This window comes from Bombyx mori, chromosome 23, assembly GCF_030269925.1.
Source record: "Bombyx mori chromosome 23, ASM3026992v2".
NCBI lineage: Eukaryota > Metazoa > Arthropoda > Insecta > Lepidoptera > Bombycidae > Bombyx > Bombyx mori.
In genome coordinates, this window is record NC_085129.1 from 11,343,722 (window position 1) to 11,366,481 (window position 22,760).

A 22,760-nucleotide genomic window follows, 5' to 3' on the forward strand; every position below is an offset into this window, starting at 1 on the left:
CAAACTCATAACATTGTATTTTTTGGGAGAGAAGAGGAAACACAGCACTTAGCACCATGTCAACATTCAAGGGTGGTTCAATTGGATTGTGGAGAACAGACATTAAATTTAGTCTCAACCTCTGTATTCTAGTAATTTTATGTAGATATTTTGAAAACTGCTGTTCTTAATTATGTGAACTGAGAGGGCAAGAATAGCCTAATTATTTGTGTCTATAATTTTTTAATTGTGCTTAGTGGAAATATACATATTTCCTTAACATTTTTGTGTTTTTACCTTTACTATATAAAGGATGGATTCATAACTATTTGAAAGCAAAATTGTGAGGTTGTTTTATTAAGACAATGTTTTAATCTGTCGTGCTCAATTTGTTCTGTATCATTTTATCTTTATGTTAACCCCGTTTGTATGTTGTGTTGTTATATATATTATTGTATATACTGCTGTTTTGAATAATGGAATAGAATGAATAACAAATCGACTAGTAATTCATAATTCTTCTAAATTTTGTTGGATACTTACATGAATATTACTTACAAAATGAAAAACATAATTCATAATTTAGACAAAATGTTGATCAACCACCACTGATTTTTGTTCATTGTGATAATAATAATAATATAAATATAAATACCAGATAACGGAAATAAATGTAGGATTTTTATTATACACATACATATATTTAATATACATCCCCTGGAATTCCAAACCCTGGAAAAGACATTTATATTTATCATACAAATATCTTCCCTTGGCGGGATTCGAACCCGCGACCCCCTTGTGTAGCGACCATGTCACTTACCACTACACCAGACGGTCGTTAGATAAGTTTGATAATAATTTTTTTTGTGTAATTTTGTTTTATTTGAATAATAATTCTTAAATTAGGAAATCGTAGTTTGTTTGTAATTCTTGCCGCATGAAATTGAAGCCACAATTGAAATATAATATCGACTGCCGATAACTTCAAAGAAACATAACTGAACTTGGGGCCGAGGTAAGTAGAATGATAGCAAGGTGATAGCTCTATAACCCTATAGACTAGAAGCAGAACATGCCGAATACTGTGAGTACAAAATATACAATGAAGCTAAATACTGGTATTCTACTGGTGGTAGGACCACTTGTGAGTCCGCACGAGTAGGTACAACCACTCCGCCTATTTCTACCGTGAAGCTTTAATGCGTTTCGTTTTGAAGGGTAGAGCAGCCGTTATAACTATACTGAGACCTTAGAACTTATATCTCAAGGTGGGTGCCGCATTTACGTTGTAGATGGCTATGGGCTCCAGTAACCACTTAACACCAGGTGGGCTGTAAGCTCGTCCACCCATCTTAGCAATAAAAAAATAAATAGTCATTTTGAAATGCTAAGTTGAGAGTAGTTTTATTAGCGTAAAATATACTCACTAGTGTCATAAAATTTACTGTAGTACCAGCCTAAAGTAAAACGTATATATTTGGATTTGCTTGACTATTGTAACAAGCGCTATTTCGTTTTTATGGTAATATAAACTATTATGGACTCAGCTAAAATTAAAACAAAATTGAACTTATTATTTTAAACAAGGTTTTTGCCGATATTGGTCAATTCCTTGAATTTTTTTATATATCTCAGCTGAAAGATGCGCGGCCTCTGCCTGCGTACGAACAGCCTCTGCTGAAATGAAAGCTGCATGAGCCAGTGGTTCGCCTTAGTTTCCATTTTCTCCTCTTTCTACAACTACAGCTCACGATGTGTCCACTCTTGTTTGTTGTCCGCTATAGTCTAGATAATATAATGATTGATTAACATTCTTACTGCAGTGAGTGAGTGCAAAGAGTACCTGGTTAATGAATAAAAATAACTTACTAAATATCGGCCTGATATTTGCAATGAAGCTTCTCTTAAGATGGCTTCGTCGACGAAAAACTGGGCTAATTATAAAAATAAATATTTATTTATTGTCTTAAAATATTAGATTCATTTGTTTAAAAATAATATAGAACATTAAGTTAATGTCTGACATGCAGTTTCCTATTCACGTCATATTGCCCATGACCTTGGGTGAACATTATTATGAATAGTCTGCACAGCTTTTATTTCCCTTCAAGCTGTGAAAGACAGCACTATATTTCTGGTATTCAAATCAAAGCCTACTCTTGCCAAGTCAAACAAATCCACTATCTATTACTTGATAAAGAATAGCAGCATCTCACCTAGAATATCATCGACTGGTTGTTCTAGCGTTGTCGGCCTCATGTCGGCGTAAGATGGATCTGTTGTACACTTTATTATTGATAAAACCATAAAACTAACTCATTTATTCTAGAATTTACTATTTAATTTGAAATCTTACTGAACCAGTGCTAGAATCCCGCAGGCAGATATCAATAAATCCAATGAAACACATATTTGACATGTATACATGGAAGACTTCCATGATTAAGGATTCATTCATCTTTTATTTAAAATCAAATTAGCAAATATTCTGAAATCGTTGGTGGTAGGGCGTTTGATTAACCCGCAAGACCACCATTCCGCCCATTTCTACCGCGAAGCAGTAATGCGTTGCAATTTGAAGAATGGGGCAGCCGTTTTGGTATACAGTTGAAACTCAGACCTCGTTTCTAAAAATGGGGGTGGCATTCACGTTGTGAAGTCTATACCACTTAACACTAGATGGGTTGTGAGCTTATGTACTTACTTAATTGATAATGAAATTAATAAATTAGGCTATAATTTTGATCCATTCTTTTTTAAAATAGGTTCGTAACGTAAACAACTATCTGATTACAAATTATCAAACGATTACAAAAAAAAATGTTATCAGTGTTTGACATGACACAATTACATTTTTGTAGCTATTATTCAAAATAAAGCAAAAATTATTATTAGATCACTTATTTTTAGTAACGCTTCATCGAAAAGAACAGAATTAGCAGCTCTCACTTGGCGTTTCAAACGTGAATTCCACTTAAACATTTTAAAATGTTTATATGTAACGCGCTTTTATAAATTCATTTGCCGGTTTGTTCAGCAAAAAAAAAAAAAGTAATGTGGCTTTTTAGTGCCAATTATTGCTACCCGATTGCGACTGGCGCTAGTTGTATGACAGAAAACTGCAGTAAGCGGTAAGCGAACAATCGCGGTACGTGATACGAAATAATTTGACGTTTTGCGATCGGTCGCGACGCGTCTGCACAACATCTGCAAAATTGTGGCTGTCGCAAATTTTTACGTGATCAGGGGGCCGAACAATGACAGTTGGACGTAACGTAAAATGACTTTTAAAGTGTTTTCTGGCACTCGCGTACTCGATAGCAGTCACTAAATAACATTAAAAATTTCTAAAATTTCTTCTTATCAATAAATGTAAGAATAATAAATTTATTAAGTCCATAATAGACGTTGTAAAAACCTACATAATCTTAATATCGGTAGAATATTAATAATGCTAGTTACTTTTTAAACAAATGAAACGTAGATTTGTTTTACGTAAATGCAGTGAAGTTGTTCACCCCACAATATAAAAACATCTAAATGATTATAAAAAATTTGGATACCCTACTTAGGCACTTTCATTCTAACAAATCCACGCAATACTGCAAAATCAACAATTGAACAGCGCGTAGTTTTTGAAAACTGTATTTGGAATACACATTTTTCGTTACGTAATTTTTATTTTTAAATTGCGTTTACAAAGTGGAGTTTTTAATTTATACTAGGCATATTTATTTAAGCAGTTTTTCCTACAACATAACTACGTCGTAATATTTCGCTAACGTGACGTACATTTAATTAATATTTGCTTCCTTAAAATTCTGACACAAAAATGTCTTAAGTAGTGGAATACAAAAAAATGCTTCTAAATGGATATAAGCGATAAATGAACTAATAGTGTAACTAAATGTGACTAAAATGAGGGGTTCATAATTCAAATAATCTTGTCAGGTGTTATTAAAGATATTCATTCGATCTTCTGATGTTTAATTACCTAAATTAGACTTCATTTAAGTCACTGCGTTAGAAGGCTTTTCTGCAGAATAGAACGAATTTAGAGATGTGTTTGCAGGTGTGTGTGTGATATCGTGATGACAATAATTATGTGTGTTTTAGTATCGTCAATATTATTTGTTTTAAAGGCGCAGATCGTACTTTTTGTGATTTACTTTAAAACTGCGCGTAATATTCTGACCAAGTTACACCAGCTTCCCTGTTTTTTCGACGAATTACAAAAAAGATTAATAGAACTGATTACTTGGCCTTCAGTTCCGCGGTACGGCACTTTGGTAACAAGCTTACATTTTTTTAAACTTTAAATAAACAAATATACGGATACCCTATTTTCAATGTTCATCAATTGAAATCTTTTAACTATAAAAGTTTGTTTTACCTTCTTACAAACTAACTCTCAGTAAAAAAAAAACACATTTCTTCCTAGCTTTTTGTAGGCAGACGAGCATACGTCTCACCTACCTACCTGATAGCGAGTGGCTATTGCGGCTCATGAACATTAGCAATGCTTCCGGCTGAGAATTCTCCGTAGAACTCAGTTGAAGAACATATCAAAGCGCTCAGGAAACACCAAGAAGGCTCCAAACCCGAATGGTATATGCCAATACAGAACGCTGGAAAAGCACTGTGGATGTACGCTGTGGTCCTAGATAGTATGGATGAATTTTGTTCCGGTTAGGGGCGTTGCGATGGTAAAACCAGATTAGAGAGGGAACCATTTCAAACGCTTCCTGAGAACTATCAACATGGAACATACGGTAAAACAAAGAGAGAACCGAGTTTGAGTACGAGATTGTCAACTACATTTAATTCAGGTGACACAATATTTGTCAAGCGTCCTTAAAGAACGAAGTCTTAGTGATTTATTTCTTAAGTTTATAACCGGTTTCCCGTAGAATCGATTGATCTGAAATACACATTAAATAACTAGTCGAAGGAATTCCAGAGTTATAAACATTATAGCTTAAAGTCGCGTTATATGACGCCGAACCCGCTATGTTGCCGTCACAACACTGAATGGCTTACAACGAAATTTTCAACAAGACACGTCTTTCATTGACGAGTTTCGTCCCATGTGCATATAACATACGTTTAGATTAGCGGCAACGGAACAACAACCAAAAAAAAAAGTAGTACAAGCTCGTGACTCATGAAAAATGATGTAACATTCTGCAGACTTGCGCTAGACGAATTCCTGTAAAAATAAACATTTTATCGTTTTGTAATGTACTTTAAAAAAGCAGCTATCGATCAGTACCGTAAGCCTTGAGAAGACGCTGGAAAAGTTTTTATGTGATCGCGTTGATAAATAAGTCAAGTTATGACGGAACAGGAAATGGTTGAGTGTAAATTGTAGCAAGTAAATGTAACGCATGACATATCCTGCCGCAGTTGTATCTTTGATCTTTGATATATTACGATGATTATAATTGACTATATTAAAGAAAACTATTCGAGTATGCTGTTTTGAAACCAAAGTTTTATGAATAGGTAATACCTCTTACTAATACACCAAAAAAAATTGCGAAAACACTCAACAATTTACTTTTCTTTAAATCCTTTTGAATATACCTATATATTAGAATTTGACATTTACATAAAAAATAGACAAGTAAATGATTAAACATTTCGTATCTATTTCATTTGTTTTAAAATAAGATCGTTCCTGCACGCAAAATTATAATCCATTGCTGTTGATAAATGATCGAAACATGCAATTTTTATATCGATTGCAGTGATCTAATTATTAAGATTTCCACAGAGTAGGTAATGCGGTCAAGGCACTTCTAAGGCTAGTTTAATTTAGTTATTAATAGGTAATTTACACTTTAAAGATAAATGAATATTACGCTGTAAGATACAAATTACAAGTCAGTAAAACAATAAGTCGAAAATTTATGATGGCTAATTAGCAAGCATTACAATAAAATTATCGAGCTGGTTCCGGTATTTTAAATGCCAGAATTTTAAAAACACTAAGTAACTAATGAATTAAACTTGACCGCCATTCACCTTTTCAAGATATCTTATATTTCATATTTTCAATACATACATCGTTTGTTTAAAGTTCATGGTCAGTGAGTCTCTCGATCGTTCTTATATTGAATCTTAATATTGAATCCTGGAGCCACCGAGACCGAGACATAATTTTTTACTGTACCGTAATTTTTACCCGTAACTTTTGGTGCCTTGAATTTTAAAATCGCTAATAAACTGTACATACATATGAAATTCACTCTGTGTGCTTAGTGCGAGTTTTTTAACGTTCTCGATAGCGTAAAAGTTAACTCAAATTTGTATGGAGTTGGAACGATTGTCTACGTTTGCGGCTACGGGTGCAGTTCGAACTGCATTTGTAGGTAGGAGCTGGTAGGAGCTGGATTCAAAAGGCAAGGGACCGAAAAGAATGGAGTGCATATGAAGAGAACTATATATACTCAGGGGTTGAAGAAGAGAAAAGTGAGTAGCTTTTTTTCGCATTTAAGATTTACAATGCTTTTTAAAATTAGTAATAAAACACGAGAGTTATCTTTTGTAATAAAAAAATTAAATGACATTAAAAACTTCCAATGAAAAAGTTTGACGCTTTTACAGAATATTCCAATGTCACAATAAGAAGAATATTCAATGAATTAATGTTGGCAGTAAATGTGAATAAAATAATAACAAAACAATGTTATGCCACGAAATACGTTCGTTATCTGAAGCAGCTGTGAAAATTTCATCAGAAGTTTCGTAATTAAAAGCAAAACAATATTACGAAGTCGTGTAGCGCTCATTGTATTTTATATACGTTGCGAACGTCACAACGTTTTGTACATTTTTTTTCATTTTTCTTTCTCTCAGCCGACAGACTCCCGCGGCTTTCAATGGGTCGTCGATCCACCTTATAAAATTTAAATAGATTTTGTGAATTTTATATAATACTTTTTGTAAACTTCCATATATATTCTCGTGTAACAGATTAATTAAAAGCTTCTTGTTCTAAGCTTATTGATGTGATAATAAATTATGAACCTACGAGTTTTATTTAGTTTACCGAGCTACGAGTTTAGTTTTAATGATATTGAAATGATTTAGAAAACCCTTAGTGTTCCTGTAATAGGTACCTGTTATAATAATGTGCTACAATCATGCAAAAGATATATGTATCAAGTTGAGATTTCCCGCCCTTTTGAAAATAATTGAAGAGCAATCGAAACCTGCTTTTTTTATTCGATATTATTATTGATTTCATATATTTGTTTATTGTAAATCAGCTGTTGTACTATACAATTGAGACTTAGAGCTCATAACTTCAGGTCGGTGGCGGATTTCAAGTAGTAATAATTATGAGCTTCGGTAACCATAAATGGTTAAGATATGAGGCGGACCGTAATTTCATCCGTCTATGCAAAAAATATATGTATTATTTTTGAATTATGTTAAAATCTTTTAGTAAAGCGCACAACGAAAAACCAAATATAGATTCTTCCGCGGTCCTAGACGACGGCTTTGATTCTTCCCTGTACAGAAAGACAAGTACATACATGCCGATCGCAAATGTCAAAAGTTTCAAAAGATGGTGACTCCGACCTCTAATCAAACCTACATCTCATATAACCACTTTTTTTCCCTACCTATTTTAGTAACTTCGGGGGGTTATTCTAGATTCACCGAGCTAGTAGGTGAGCTCACGGGGCTTAAGCTGGGAGTGTTGCTAACACTGGCCCTAGCAAGAGCAGTGCTTCGCAGAATCTACCACCGGATCCGAAACGTGACCAACTGAGAAGATCCGGCGAGATACTCAGTGGGCTGTGTCTATGGGTTAATTTACTCGTCGAACCCTTCGTTGCAAGCGACGCGACAGGTTCGGCGAGGACGGTGACCGGAAAAATAATATAAGTAATATAACCACGAGACCAACGTGATGAATGAGTTAAGTTCCGCTATAGATAGAGAGATTAGCTGTAATTTGAAGTTACGTGCGCTTTGGTGCACTACCTTGATTATTAAAAAAAATAAAAAAAAAAAATGCGAAGTAATATTTTATATTAGTCTTATTCCACTCCAAACTTATACTCCACTCCTAATAATAATCATATTATACTATTTACGATTGTTCTCCTTAAGTGAAATTGGCTACGTTTACATGTTTATCGTTGTAAAAACGTTTTTTCTTACTACTACACACCACTTAAGTTTTTTTAACGATATGTGACGATCGAATGTTTTTTTTGGTAAAACAATAGAAAACAATACATAATTTAAAAAAAAAAGAGTGTTTTAGGATTATTTTATTTGTACAGTTACAAAATTTTTGTAGTCTACACAAATAATTACTAAATAAATTGAAAGAAAAATTTAATTCGGTTTCGGGCTCTATTGAATTTTTATTAAAATATTTTTTATTCCCAATCAACAAAAAGCGTAGAGGTAAGGTGGTCTTGTTGTTTTTTCATACATATCTAACATATTTTCATTTCAGTTTCAGTTTAAAATTCACAATCAAATTAAAAATGCATTTGTCTCAGCTTCAATATTACGTAATACACTTAATGAACGTCAAAGTAACTCTACCACCGTTTCCAAAAAGACAATCAAAGTTCTGAAAACGGCCATCGAAACAAACTCAACTAGCTATACTTGAGACCTTAGAACTTATATCTCAAGGTGGGTGGCGCATTTTCGTCGTAGATGTCTATGGGCTCCAGTAACCACTTAACACCAGGTGGGCTGTGAGCTTTGTCCACCCATCTAAGCAATAAAAAATAAAAATAAAAAAAACTCAGCGTGCGAGTCTATTATTTTTTTAATAAGAATTTGATTTTCCGCTACAACAACTATACAAGTACAACGGGTTAGTCGTCGTTTTTATTTATTTACTAGCTGACCCGGCAGACTTTGTAGTACCTCAATCGATAAATAAAAGACCTAAACTTTTGTATAAAATAAACTTAAAACAAACAAAAGAAATCGGTCCGACGGGAGACTCATCAAAGGAAAAACATAATTGTTATTTTTATTTAATTCCGAGCATTTTCATATTTATATACCTTTTAAACCTTCTCTGGACTTCCATAAATAATTCAAGACCAAAATTAGCCAAATCGGTTCGGCCGTTCTCGAGTTTTAGCGAGACTAACGAACAGCAATTCATTTTTATATGTAGATATTTCAATTACAATCTGCGTTAAATTAGTATGATTCTAAAATTCTAAGACGATGATTTTATCTTGCTGAGTTACGTCATTTATGAGTCTACGAATAAAATTGAAAGAATAAGAATTTGTCAAGACATAACAATGAACAGTTTATTAGGATGATTAGGATGACGCTGCATTAAAATTTAGAGCGGTTTATTTTAATTGTAATTTAAAAGAATTTGTGGCAGCTGCAAAACTACAGTATATTTGATTAGAAATTAGCAATTTCATTATTCTAAATTAGTCCTACATAATTAACTCTTCGTGTTAAAATGTTTGCTTAGTTAAGAAGTCGTCGTGGCCTAAAGGATAAGACGTCTGGTGCATTTCTATCTAGCGATTCAACGGTGTTCGAATCCCGTAGGCGGGTACCAATTTTTCTAATGAAATGCGTACTTAACAAAATGCTTACGATTGACTTCCACGGTGAAGGAATATCATCGTGTAATAAAAATGAAACCCGCAAAATTATAATTGCGTAATTACTGGTGGTAGGACCTCCCGTGAGTCCGCTCGGGTAGATACCACCACCTTGCTTATTTCTGCCGTGAACCAGTAATGCGTTTCAGTTTGATGGGTGGGGCAGCCGTTGTAACTATACTGAGACCTTAGAACTCTTATCTCAAGGTGGGTGGCGGCAGTTGCGTTGTAGATGTCTATGGGCTTCAGTAACCACTTAACATCAGGTGGGCTGTGTGCTCGTCCACGCATCTAAGCAATAAAAAATATATATATTCGAAAGTTGCCTTTATGTAGTCATATTGAACTTTTATCGAAAGATATTCTTCTTCAAACTATTAGGTACTTCTATTTCAAACTATTACAATTTTCGAAGAAAAATCAAATTGATGCTCATATGTTGCGTGTATCTATTCACTTGATGATGAAAGAAGTACTTTCACAAATAAATTAGTTATCTACTTTCTAACTATTACGGTAATATTTTCACGTATCAAATTTTTCTGGTCATTGTGTAATCTACCTTGCAGAAATAAGATGTAAGAGAGAATTGATTTACTAGTATCATAGTTTTGATAAGCAAAAAATGAGTCTACGTGATCGTAAATGACTAGCGTCGCTCATTAGCTACTACAAGAGTAGAGCTGAAGAGCAAAGTCCGTAGTTATAAGGCAAAATTGTTTGAAGAATTTCGCATAGGTTACTAACTTTACTTTTTAAAGAAGACTTTAAGAAGAAGATTGCTAAGAAGCAATCTCGAATCATTTTTGAAGGAAGTTCAGTCAAGGACATAACTATTTTTAATACGCTTTTATTAGCTTCAGACGCATGTATGTTAGTATGTAAAAAAAGCGTGGGGTGCATGATATCAGTAGTTATAAATATTTTATGAACAGATATGAGTAGAAGGATTATTTTGATAATATCCTGAGAAGCACTCCACGCTTTGCTTACAACAAAATCATTTTTCCTTACACTATTTTTAATTCAAATTTATTAAAATTTATTTTTTATTTTTTAGTTGGTATTTCTATAAAAGCGTATTTTGTTAGTTTTTTTAAACTAATATTTTTAATTTAAATAAATACGATTAACTATTGTGTTAAGATGGGTTTTTTACATTCAGCTCTGAGATTGGTTAGTGGTAAGGAAACATCTAGACTGTGCAATTTCAAGAATATGAATTAACCTACTGCCTTGGCATTGTTTTCAAGTCAAACGTTTCGTGTTTCCGCATACAATTTAAGGTACAATTTATAAAAGAATTTTCCTTAATTGAAATTTGGCTAAATTATTTTTCCTCATCTACGTGACATTGAAATGTTTGCGTTGAACATTAAGGGGATGCCCACTGAATTTCTCGCCGGTTCTTCTCAGTGGGTCGCGATTCCTATCCGTTGGTAGATTCTACGAAGCACTGCCCTTGCTAGGGCTAGTGTTAGCAAATTCTCTCGGGCTGAGCCCATGATCTCACCTACCCGTCCAGATGTAGCTGAAATAGCCTCTTATGTTACCAGCGAATATGTAGGGAAAAAATTAAGGGGATGGATAAAATCAACATTTAAAATTCGATCATGACAATTTTATGGATTTTCTACAAACAGCGTGATATGGATCATTTTAAATTTTATTTACAGTATTAGATGTATAGGCCGCGCATACGATCCGCCTGTTGTTAAGTGTTTACTGAACACATTGAATTCGTTGGTCCATCTAGGGTAATGTCATCTCAAGTTCGTTTCGCATTAAATAAATATACTTTCAAGAATCCTTAAACAAGACGGGCTGTGCCTTTTTTTAAGCCTTCGATCTGCGCAAGATACGGCTGGGCCGCCGGTAGGTAATTACGCGTATAGTGTGGCCTAACGCAGCAATATTCTCAACAACTACGAGGATAATTAGAAATAAATACGTTAAATGAAAAGCAATTGGAATTGAAATCAAAAATGTTTTTCATTCAAATACAGTACATATTTAAATTGTGACAGTTATTATAGTGCATATCGTGATTCGTGTCAGTATATGTAACGCAACACCGGAAACTGCTTTATAGGAAGAAAAAAAAACTCCTTCAAAACATTTATGTATTATCATTATTTTGAATTTAAATAGCTCTCACTTACTAAATTCTACTCTTCATCTCTTTCAGAACAGATAGTAAAATAATTTTACAAATAGACAAATAACTTATTCGAATGTTGACTATAAACATTTTGAATTGTTTCCATGCATTCTAACAAATGTGAATCGTTTCAATTCTGCATAGATCAAAAATAAGTCTGTCGGCTTCTTGTTTAAAATTCCAATATTAATTGCGATACTGGTGTTAATGGCACATTATGCTCTACCTAAGTACCATAGTCATGGCTATCTATGCTTTGCGTTAGGTTTCTAAGAAAAGAGTTGCAGTAATAACATTTTAATCGAGACATCGACCTCATCACTATAGCATTACGGCCGGTGGATTCCCAAGCTTAACCTAAACGATCTAATGATAGAAAAATCATCACACTTACACAATGCGATACAACGAAATGTTGCCGAATGTACCGATGTATTTCGTTGGAAAACATTTAAGAAAAACGCTTGGGCGTTTACGTTGATCTTTTTATAGTTTGAAGGTTTCCGATGCAGCGGGCCAGGCTAAACATTTGTGCTGCCGATAGATTCATTGCTGTTAGGATCGTTATTCGTAAGAATGGTTACATAATCAATGTTTCTATCTTCTATTTTTGTTTGACCTTATTTTTGCAGCTTTTGTATAATTCGTCCGTAGAATTCAGTTTTTTTTAAGGCTTGCATTTAAGCACCTAGAAATTGTCATTCCTTCTTGTTGATTTTTTGATCCGTCTTGATTGGGAATTGGATTTGAATTTGATTGGAAAATAGATTGTATCATGGAGGGTTAAGTGCAATAAGTGTAGTTGTAAATTTGGTTTTTTAAATTAAAATCAAGACCAATTTTTTGACATTTGCTTTAGTATCATCATGGCTTTACAAGGATTCGATATGCAGTTTTAGGGAAAAGAATCGGCAACCTGGTTGCTATTTTTAAAATAAAGTACCCTTATCACACATGACTTAAACTAGAAGTAACGGGTCTGCGTTGCCGAGTACTCACATTTATTGCATATATGAACGGACTCATGATCCAGCGGTTGTTAACTGATTACTGATAATGTGGATGTCATGCCTTGAGACATGAGATCGAAGTCTCAATTGTACTATATAACGATTGTCCCATCCTTCGGAACGCGTGACTACATCGCGGCTGAAATAGGCCGAATGATGGTACCCACTCGCGCTTACAGACCTAATTTCAAACTGTTCGATCATATTGAGGAAAGAAAACAGATACCGCTTCCATATTGCATATTGCATAAGTTAATTACTTTATGGAAGTTTGCCCAGCAATAGAACGTTAACCCTGTGCCCCGATTGGCAGCAGTCCTGAAAATCTGCATGTGTCAATGTGTACACGAAAGAATGACGATCAGTTAGTATTAATAGGCGCAATCTATTTTTTGTTGGACTTCAATGCAATGTGACGAAAGATGAAGATCCACTTCGAATTATGCAATGCAACAAGTTCGCGGGCTTACGGACTAGGTGGTTATAGGACTCCTTAGATGTCACAACTGCAATTCCACTTCATCTCTTGAAATATGAATGAAGCATCAATTTCATTGTACACGCTAGTCATCATCATCATCATCTCAGCCTGTCCATTGTCCACTGCTGAACATAGGCCTCTCCAAGTGATCTCCAGTGCGGCCGGTCCGTTGCCACCTGCATCCAATGTGACCCAGCGGTTCTTACCAGGTCGTCGGTCCATCTCGTAGGTGGCCGTCCCACACTGCGCTTGCCAGTACGTGGTCTCCACTCGAGGATCCTTCCGCCCCATCGGCCGTCCGATCTTCGCGCTATGTGGCCTGCCCACTGCCACTTCAACGTGCTAATCCTACGGGCTATGTCAGTAACTTTGGTTCTTCTACGGATCTCCTCATTTCTGATTCGGTCCCGTAGAGAAATACCAAGCATAGCCCTCTCCATAGCTCGCTGCGCGACACTGAGCTTCCTAAAAAGATCCCTTGTGAAGCACCACGTCTCGGAACCGTAAGTCATCACTGGTAGCACACATGCTAGTGCTTCTACCCAAAAAGAATGTTAATATGATAACGCAGAAACCTTAGAACAGATACATATACAAAATAATGAAATGTTTAAATTTTAGAAGATTTAAAGTCTGACTATACATAATATGATATAAATATTTCAAAGCTCATCACCGATTTCAACATAAGTCAAACAATAGGTAACACATCAACTAGCAGGTAGTTTAGCTAAACAATACTGAACACATATCAATGTGTAGATATACGCAACGTTTCGACGACGGTGTGGTCCCATGCGGTTCACAAATGCCCATAGAATAATGATGATAGAGTCACGAGCTCGGGGACCTTTAGCATTCGTGATGAGGACAAATCAACCATGGTCATAGTCGTAGCAATACTAAAACTAGATAAATACTAAAATGAGCATTGTTTGTTAACGATACCTTCTCGTGACTTAAACTTTTTCTGTTTAGGGGCCAAACCTCCTCTACGAGGTCTAATGAAATACGTACTCAACAAATGTTCACGATTGACTTCCACGATGAAGGAATAACATCGTGTAATAAAAATCAAAAACCCGCAAAATTATAATTTGCGTAATCACTGGTGGTAGGACCTCTTGGGAGTCCGCACGGGTAGGTACCACCACCCCGCCTATTTCCGCCGTGAAGCAGTAATGCGTTTCGGTTCGAAGGGTGGGGCAGCCGTTATAACTATACTTGAGATCTTAGAGCTTATATTTCAAGGTGGGTGGCGCATTTACGTTGTAGATGTCTATGGGCTCCAGTAACCACTTAACACCAGGTGTGAGCTCGTCCACCCAGGTAAGCAATAAAAAAAACAAAAAAATCTTTTACAACTCTCAAAACATTGAATAAAAATAGAGATAAACCGTAAAAGTATTTTTAAACCTATCTGCGAACAATTTTATCGGAAACAATTTATTTTTGATTTCCTAAAAACACGTCAACGTTTGATAAATGATACTCAGAAGACTTCTTGAAAGCTTTATTTAATTTAGAATTGAAAATCATACCAATGGCTCGTCGTAAAACGTATATTCTATTCAGTGATTGCAATGTAAAAAGTTTTTTTACTAACAAATCATGGTGAAGAGCGCGCGACCGTAACTGTTTTGGATGATTTGAAACGTTCCACGGTTGGTTAAGACTTCGATTTTTGATTCGTTCCTCGTCATTAGTTGACATTTTTCTGAATTGCCAAATATTTTCATTTTTAACAATATTAGAAGTTTTAGATTCAAGGTTACAAAATAAATAAAAATATTGCTTTAATACCCAATCCTCAATAAATCTAATTTTAAAACAGAAAAACTCACCTATCTTACTTACTTACTTACCTATCTAAAGGCAGTTCCAACCCTTCTAAGCGTAACATATGAATGCCTCATGTTAGCAACAGGTTGGTGGTTTACCTACCAACTATTCTCACAAAATACGTACTTCAGAAATCGTCTTAAATTACTTAAGGAATATAGGTTAAGCTTTCGGATATTATAAGCTGCGTAATTAATAATGGTAAGGCGTATTTAAAGCTTTTTTTCCCCTACCTGTTCGCCGGTAGCCTAAGAGGCTATTCCAGCTACGTCCGGACGGGTAGGAGAGCTCACGGGCTCAACCTGAAAGAATTTGCTAACACAGCCCTAGCAAGAGCAGTGCTTCGCAGAATCTACCACCGGATCGGAATCGCAACCCAAAAGATACGGCAAGAAGCTCAGTGGGCTGTGTCTATGGGTTAGTTAGCTCGTCGAACTGTTCGTCGCAATCGACGAATTCGATGAGGACGGTGACCGGTGCTTGACGGTCCTAAATGCACCGAGAGTGGATCCGACAAGACATGTTTCGAACGAGATTGGATGACCTGGAGAGAGTTAATATATTTACCGGCCGCATGAGCGAACACTACACTTTTTTTTTGCTGGATGGCTGGACGAGCTCAGAGCCCACCTGGTGTTAAGTGGTTACTGGAGCCCATCGACATCTACGACGTAAATGCGCCACCCATCTTGAGATATAAGTTCTAAGGTGTAAGATCTCAAGTATAGTTACAACGGCTGCCCCACCCTTCAAACCGAAACGCATTACTGCTTCACGGCAGAAATAGACAGGTCGGTGGTACCTACCCGCGCGGACTCACAAGAGGTCCTACCACCAGTAAATACTTGCATAGGTCATGACAGAATAGATGACATGATAGAATATTACACTTAGGTACAACCGCCCTGCTATTTCTGCCGTGAAGCAGGAATGCGTTTTAAGGGTGGGGCAGGCATTGGACTATAAAACTGAGACTTAGAACTCGTGTCTCAAGCTGAGTGACGCCATTTACGTTGTTCATGTGTACGGAGTAGTCCGGTAATTACTTTGCAGCAGATGTCCCGCCAGTTCGCCCACCCATCTAAGCAATAAACATTAGGCTAAAATAAATTATTTACTCGTATCTGTAAGGTTACAAGAAAAAAGTCCTAATAATTTGAGTTCTGTCATCAACCAAACATTTATTTTAAAGTACTAATCGCACATGTACCGTATCGTTATGAATTAAATATTAATTTATGAATTACAACTTGTTAGATTAGCCAGGTGTCCACCTTGATTCATGCTCCAAATAGCGCTATACGTTATGTCAAATGATTATTGATATTTAGATGTGTTCCTATTCGTACGAAAACTTTCTATTAATTTTAATATGCGCCATTTATTTTTGCTAAAAAAAATTTATTTCAAAAATATGACTAGTTTGACTGCGGAACATCTATAATAGAGACTGATTGGTCGGAGATACTTAGCGTTAGCGATGAACTATTGGAACCATTAAGTATTAATAAAATTATTTATCTTGCGTAGTTGTGTTTCAATAAAATATTTTGATTTTCCATGTATCTCGAAACTGACATTTAAAAGTTGCTTTGACGTCTTTATTTCGATAAGCTGCGGGAATACCACGAGCCCGAAGCTGTTTTTCCTTATCCGCAGAATGAAACGAGTTTTAGATAATTGAAAAATTAAACATGCGTCATTATTAATTTGATGTCTTCAAAGCGAACGTTTGGCTGATATGAGAACGTTATTCGTTTTGTAGGTTACGTTTCGAAATACAAATTAGGTTTTATGGTTCCGTAAACCAATCAAATAAAATGAAGCCCTTGAAATTTCGTCTGTCTAGCGTCTGTCTTAATTAAGATCAACTCAATTTAATACATATATTTTATTTAAATTTTAACCGAAAACGTCATCTCAGCAACGAAACTCATTACCAAGAAGTTTGAACGCGCAAATTTGTAATTTTTTTTTCAATTTCATGGATTATTTTTCTATTGTGAGGTGTTTTTTTACATGCTGTGTTTGCGTGAATGTATCTTTCTCTTTTTTTTTCGCTATTGTTTTTCAACCGGTAGTAGGTAAACATTTTTTTGAATAACGAGTTACCTAGAAATATTTTGGTTTATGTAAAAGTTGAAACAATCCAAAATCTTTAGATCAAGCCTCTTAATGCTGCTGACCGAATGAAATAAATATCATAGTTAAATCATTTATTAATACTATTACGTAAATATAATTTTAGATGTTATGATAAAATAATATTTGATGCTGTTGTTCTACCTCGCAAAACCCAACCACTGTATCAAAACTGGTGGTTTTACTGGTGCTAGGACCTCTTGTGAGTCCGCGCGAGTAGGTACCACCGCCCTGCCTATTTCTGCCGTGAAGCAGTAATGCGTTTCGGTTTGAAGGGTGGGGCAGCCGTTGTAACTATACTGAGATCTTAGAACTTAGATCTCAAGGTGGATGGCGCATTTACGTTGTAGTTGTCTATGGGCTCCAGTAACCACTTAACACCAGGTGGCCTTTGAGCTCGTCCACCCATCTAGTCAATAAATAAATAAAATATGTTTTTAGATGAAACCATTCAACGAAGGTGATTGGTAATTCCACACTAGTTTCTCAAAAATTGTCATTGGATCGTCATTAATCGTTTGGGAGTTCAAAGTATCTGACTTTGACTCTCAAACGTTTAGAGTTCACTGATATACTAGTTTTAGCTTTAATCGACGATCTAGTGAACACACTGCCGTATTTATTGTAACAGATATATCCGGTGTTGTCAGAGGTCTTCCATTTACTAAAATTAAAGAAGTATCTATTTAATCCGGTTATAAACTATCCGTTGGAAGAAATTTCATCGACATTAATTCGTTAATTTTATGTAACAATTACCCAAACATAAAAACTTTCATGTTTGCAATATCACTTAGATATATATTTAATATGTATAATTGAAAAATTCGTTGAAATTTTTCATTTTTCTACTTTGCCCTAATCTGCATTAAACATTATTAATTTGACTTTTAAAACAATTTCGAATACTTTACTTATGAATTCACTTTAACATATATTTGCAATAAATTATATTTTAAGAATTACTATTAATTTAATATTTTAAATTTACATGAGCTAATCCTGCAGTCTTTCAAATTTCATCTATACGTCAAATAGGAATAGTCTCAGAGTAAAATAGCTGTAAAATCACTATCAGTATTAACTAACAGTCAGAGGGATGTGACAATTTTTAAATATACAGGGTTCAGAATTTTGAAATTTGCCTACGGAACTCTAAAAGTTTGGTTTGGTTTAAAAGGTTTTAGGCGTTAGTATTAACTTAAATAAAGTTAAATTGTTGACGAAAATTCTATTACGTTAGCCACCCAGTACCACGTATCCACTGATAAGGCGGTCACAAAAAATATATATTTATTTTAAGTGTATTGACATTCCTATACTTATGATAAAAGGAATAGGAATGCATTTTTTATTTACACACTTAGGTATGTCTAGTTTAAATATGAAGTACATTTTTCTGAACACGGCATTTTAAATATGTAATGATGTAGGTAGTTGAAGTAGTTGAATTATTTAATTAACTTATGTAATATTGTTTTTAGAGGTGAATCGAATGATATTAAAGATATTGTCGATTGATTAATCAATCGTCGTCAAAAATTAACGTTGTAAAACCATTGACATTCGAAGATTGTTTTTACGAAATTAAACTGCTTAAAATTGCTGAATGCAATTTTATTTATTGAAGGTAGTCTCAAGCGCAGATGTCGTATCGTAATTTAAACTGTCACCTCACCTGCCTCTGGACCTCTGCACAATGTTTTCTGAAAATGGATTTGGAACACAATTTTATTGAACTAACTGTTGTGCTTTAAACATGGCGGACAGTCGCGGGCGCCGTTCAGTTCACGCGCAACCGTTGACGGAGGCACGCGTCAACACTTTCGTTCAGAATAAATCGAATTAAAATAATTTATTAAGTCTTATCTTATAAATTAACTAAAGAATTCCATTTCTTGTTGGAAATTCTTTTCAGTGTAAAATTTTTCATTGAAAATAAGTCAGTGAGTGCTGAACGTCGCGTGGATGTTAACTAGCCGGCGTTACGAAGCATTCCAAATTAATTCGAATTGGTCAAGGTCCGTAAGAGAGAGATTGACGTATTGGTGCTGATTTGTGGGCATTCGTCTAAGGATCACGTGTGCATAGGGTGAGTGACACTTAGGCTATCGGTCTAGCCGCGGCTTTATTTTTACTCTAACGTGAACGTGCGGGATGCTCAACCTCGCGCAACTATTTTTGGTTCACGAAACGTTCTCACACCTATAATCTAATACGCATTCTCATGTTACAAAATATTAGAAAGCTGATAAAACTAATTTATAATACAAGAAGTACGGTCGCGGCTCAAATTATTATACAAACAGATGTTTATTCGTTTTAAATACATAAAACTCCGTAATATAATGTCAGTATGCCGTTACCGCTTTTCTGTTAAGCCGTGTACCAACATGTGTCGTAGTTGCCGTAGTGCGTACATAATTAAATAAGCATAATATACGATAAACTTTGTCGTTGGTTGGTTTCGGTAGTTATTGCGGTGGAAGTTTGATAAAGGCTTGTCCTATCTGGCCGGCCGATGTGCACGCGGTCGCCTCATATTATTCACAAACTGACAGAATTTTAATAGGTAATTCACTAACAGTTGGTATCCGTTCACTTACACATGTTAGTAATGTTGTATAATGGAATGGAATTACAATGTGTGTACTCCACCACAAAAAAAACTTGTGAAGGATTGCTTGTCTTTTATTTTAGCGGGGATAACGCACTTGTGATCTAACGAGACGATGCGTGTCTTTATGTTTGTGATCGCAGATTCAACAGCGTACGAAGAATGTTGCGCTTTATTTTTTTTCTAAATGTCACATGTAATATAACGCAATGTGTGCTCATGAGTATGCTTTGAAGAATCCGCGCCACTGCCTAGTCTGCAGTTAGTTAACGAAAAATCTTTAACCTCACTATAATTTAATAGCCTAACAAGTTGTTTTAAATTTATTTTGTTATTTTATGTCATTAACATTGTGCTATTTACATTTTGTTTGTTACTTACATTTAAATATATTCGGACGAGGCTATTTTGTAAAAATACAATCGTTTACTTAACTTGCACTATGGCAGTTAATGACAGTACATAATTTAAGTATACTATATTTTAAATTACTGTTGTGCAGACCACTGCAGTGTCAACGACCTCGGAAAAAGATTACACAGAGAAAGTAGGAACATCATTGTAAATTGTAATACATAGATGTTAAGTACAACAAAAGCTCAATTTTTAACGTCCTATTGTCTTTTGTATTCCCAACTACATATAACTCTATAACTTACGAAATCGCTGTAAATGTAAAATTTTCCAAACAAACTTTTTAGAAACATGGAACTAAAATGTCTATATTGATATGATTCGACATAATGTTTTAATATAATATGGTTCGACGTGATCTATTAATGCTTCCAGTAGTTGCCGTCAAATCGAATTTAAGATTTCAGTTTTTATGAGCATGTATGATTTTGAAGGTTCTTCTCGTTATCATCAGAATTTCATCACTGTTCAATATTTTATATTTATATATACATATATCGATAAAAGGTTTCGTTAAAAAAATGCTTAACTTTTAGCTTAACCTTCCTTAGATTAAGTTTCAAAATAAAATAAATACCCCTATAATTCGTAGTAGATAAATCGATCAGACTGTTATATTGGTGACGACTGACAAAACTTAATTAATGTAAAAACAAAACACCTACCGAGTACACGTCAATTTAGTATGTAAAAAATAACCACACGAACGAAATAACAGACAAGACTACGCGTGAATTTATTGACCTTGCGACGAAGAATTGATAAATTATTTGAGAAATTTACGGACGAAATAAATTCGGTATTCAATTTAGTTTTATTAGAGAATAGTATAACCTGACTACGTTTCTACAGGCTAGCTTTTGAATGTCTTTTTACAGGAGTTAAAATCCAGATTTTCGCTCGCCACGTGGCTCCTAGTGCCGCAAGCTTTATATGCACAAACGTATTGGCCAAACGTCGTAGACCTTGAAATAAAAAAGTAAACTAGTTTATAGAGAACGTACTAGTCGTGTAGCGCGCAAAACTTGAAGGAGCCACTGAATTGGGATCGTAAAAATTATATCCTTGCGCCTTTCTACTTTCGCTGCACAGATTAGAATATTTGTATCTTCTCAGTTCGGAATCCGATAGCAATAACAAAACAATCTAAATATGTAGTTGTCATATTATTATAAAGGATTTGCAGATAACGAATGTTGAATTAGAATTATCCTTTAAATGTTTAATTTTTGTGAATTGTGAGTGATTTGTGATCGGTAAATAAAATGAAATAATTGGAATTTTCTTAACGTCAATCACAGCGTCTATAGTGATATCGCAGTCTCAATGCGCGTATGTGGTTATCTCATTGTTTATTCAAAATGACGATGACTATAGATGTCATATGGGCTTACGGTCGAGTTACGTTAGGTATATAATATGCGCTTTAATTATGAAAAAAATGAGAGCTGTTCCGTGGATGTACACTGAACTATATTCAAAATTATTTTCTCGCGTTGTATCTCTGTGTATTCAAAATCTATTTGTACCAGACGACAATATAAAATTATTTATGTAATATCCACCCAAACAGCGTAGTTTAAGAATTTTGATTTCTACAGATATCAGAATCTTTAACAACCTAAGTCCTAAGCCGTTCGCGACTGTGTTGATGACAATACGCCGACAGTGACCAACGGGTGGGCCCTGAGCTCTCCTATGATGGCAATAAAAACGAATAAAAACTCTTGTTTCAAATTTTTTTATTGTTTATGATGATTTCAATTATTTCCTGTCTGTCTGTCACTTATTCTGAGACGACACAGAATGACTTTAGATAAGTGACCCAAATAGATATAGCGAATTCATGTTTGAATGCCCCTTTTAATTTTGATTTTTCCTCTTGATAAGAAACTTAAATATAAATCAATAGTATTCCTTATTTAATAAAAACTGGCAGCTATGTTTAAAAGTACGATACATATGTACGTACTTTATAATTGACTAGCTGAGTCCCGCGATGCTACGCGGCGTGGCGAAGCTGCTCTAAAAAAATTAGCCGAAGTTACTCCTTATATGATCAGCTACCTATCAGTGAAAGTCCTGCTGAAATCGGTCCAGCCGTTCCAGAGATTAGCCGGAACAAACAGACAGACAGACAGACAAAATAAATAAAAAATGTGATTTTGGTATTCTTCTTTTATATCGTTCCCTCACTGGTGAGGATCGCGACCACATGTGACGTGCTTCCACTGTGTTCGATCATGGGTGGCATGGACCACATGGTACAGACTACCACCAAGTGCTTCTCTTACTAGATCTGACCATCTGGCTGGTGTTCTGCCCACGGCGCGCTTGTCTTCTATGCGACCCGCAATTATGAGCTTCTCTAATTCATGTCTGGGAGACCGCATGATGTGTCCGAAGAAGCTCAGAACACGTTCCCGGCAGATGGAAGAGTGCCTTTTTCGGATGTTTAGATGCCTTAGAATGGACTCGTTAGTTCTCATGG

At 35.1% G+C, this 22,760-nt stretch overlaps 1 protein-coding gene and 1 long non-coding RNA gene across 4 annotated transcripts in view; one reads left to right on the top strand and one right to left on the bottom strand.

Annotated features, from left to right (window-relative positions):
* Nucleotides 1-1,552: 1,552 nt before the first annotated feature.
* Nucleotides 1,553-1,993, bottom strand: LOC119630341 (uncharacterized). The gene is made up of 2 exons (XR_005246122.2): nt 1,852-1,993; nt 1,553-1,767 (listed from the first exon to the last, which is right to left on the bottom strand). It is a non-coding gene; the product is annotated as an uncharacterized LOC119630341 (long non-coding RNA).
* A 4,327-nt stretch (nt 1,994-6,320) lies between these two features.
* The window catches only part of LOC101738278 (monocarboxylate transporter 7), a 53,305-nt gene continuing 36,865 nt past the window's right edge, over nt 6,321-22,760 (top strand). Inside the window, exon 1 of one of the 3 annotated variants that reach the window (XM_062675253.1) lies at nt 6,321-6,456. The gene's annotated coding sequence lies outside the window, so the exon portion shown is untranslated. Of the gene's footprint in view, nt 6,457-18,604; nt 19,331-19,593; nt 19,811-22,760 lie in introns of those variants that run through there. The other 2 variants (XM_004932631.5, XM_012695932.4) reach the window with 2 other exon arrangements.